The sequence below is a fragment of the Poecilia latipinna genome, unplaced genomic scaffold (assembly GCF_001443285.1).
Source record: "Poecilia latipinna isolate Pla-1442-1.1 unplaced genomic scaffold, P_latipinna-1.0 Scaffold30, whole genome shotgun sequence".
Classification (NCBI taxonomy): domain Eukaryota; kingdom Metazoa; phylum Chordata; class Actinopteri; order Cyprinodontiformes; family Poeciliidae; genus Poecilia; species Poecilia latipinna.
Genome location: NW_015112646.1, coordinates 719,225 through 720,922, shown reverse-complemented (window position 1 = coordinate 720,922; position 1,698 = coordinate 719,225).

The window sequence follows — 1,698 nt, the reverse complement described above, 5'->3', positions numbered from 1 at the left end:
CTCGAAACCCATTTGCAAACAAAGTCACACAAAGCAATGATCACAAGAAGACATGCTCACCTCTACGACATCTACCAGCCATGAGCATTTTTGTTGATCACAACACAAACACCAGATGGAGCCAGATGAACCAGATTTAGGCCTGTGGCATATAATACAGCCCTGAAATCACCTTATGCACGCAGAGGAAATGTTCCTGTTAGCGAAAGGTTTCTGACACTGATGCAAAAACATGCCAGCACAATTTATATTCTGTAGCTTGTGGCGTCCAGGTTCAGGTTAGTCCCTAATCCATTAAAATCCAAAAAATGATCCAATAGCTGTGGGAGCTCCAGGGATGGAGCAGGATTATTTTAGAAGCACATAAACACCTGATGTACTGTTTTACAGATGAAGCATAAAGAAAGACGAAGTGCTGCTGCAACACAAAAACTGTGTGTTAAACAGGAAATGACGTATCTCTCAAGAATTATCTACTGAAGAAGGACAGCTGAAGTCTTAAAGGAAAATATCGATTAAAACTGTTTTTATGAAGCACACTATTTATCCCTGAATTTAAATTTAAAATTTCCTTTCTGTCAACTGACTCTTATGACTTTAATTATATATATATATATATATATATATATATATATATATATATATATATATATATATATATATATATATATATATATATATATATATATATATGAATGAGAACACATATTGAGAGACTGGATCTGTGGCACACTGACGTCAATGTGATTTTGTTCATCTGATATTTAAATGATTTTATTTTCAGATTTCTATGTATCAGAAATTTTAATAACAGTATTTACCAGCCGGAGGAGTGTAAGTAATGTGTGTCTTGATTGTATCAGAGTTACTTTAGCAGATTTTGTTGTTGTTGTTTTGGAATATATGTTGTAATATGACAAATGAAAAGTGAAGTCAAAGAGCTGTTAATCAGACGGTAAATGTGCAGGCTGCCTCTGTGCGAGCTGACTGTATTCACTTTGGAGCTTGAAGGTGCTTTGAGTCAAAGTCAGATTTTGCCATCTCCAGATTTTTTTTTCTCTCTTCTGATGTGTTTAGCAGATCACTTGTAAATGCACAGGACAATTTTTTAAATGTTGAACATACTTTGAATGCTATTGAGCTGACTTTTTTTTTTTTTTTTTTACCACAGTTTGTATGAGCAGGATGATTGAGTCTAAAGTCATCTAAAGTTTTCCGTTGGTTTTTATAACTCCTGTATGCTTGTTGAGACTGACAAGAATTCAATATGTTGTATGAATTTACATAAAAACGTATCAGTGTTAAAGATTTTGAGGTGAAAGTCTTTCGATGATAGCACCTGCAGTAATGTACATATTATTACTGATTTTGTTACAAATCATCAGAATAAAAAAAAAATGAAAGTATTGTGACAATAAATTTGTTGAACTGATATTTTTTGTGACATCTTTCTGAAATTATTGGCATTATTGGCGCTGCTATTAAAGATACACGAAAAGGCTTTAAAATAAATTTCCTCAGTCGGTGAGTCTGGAAATTGGTTTTGTTTTAGCTGTATTATTTTTCAAAATCACTATTTAACCACAGTCTCATTATTAAAAAAAAAAGTCTAATTTTAACAAAAATCCAACCATTAATTTGATTTTATGCATACAGTGGGGATGGGGGGGGGGGGGGAGGGGGGAAACTTCCGGCTGA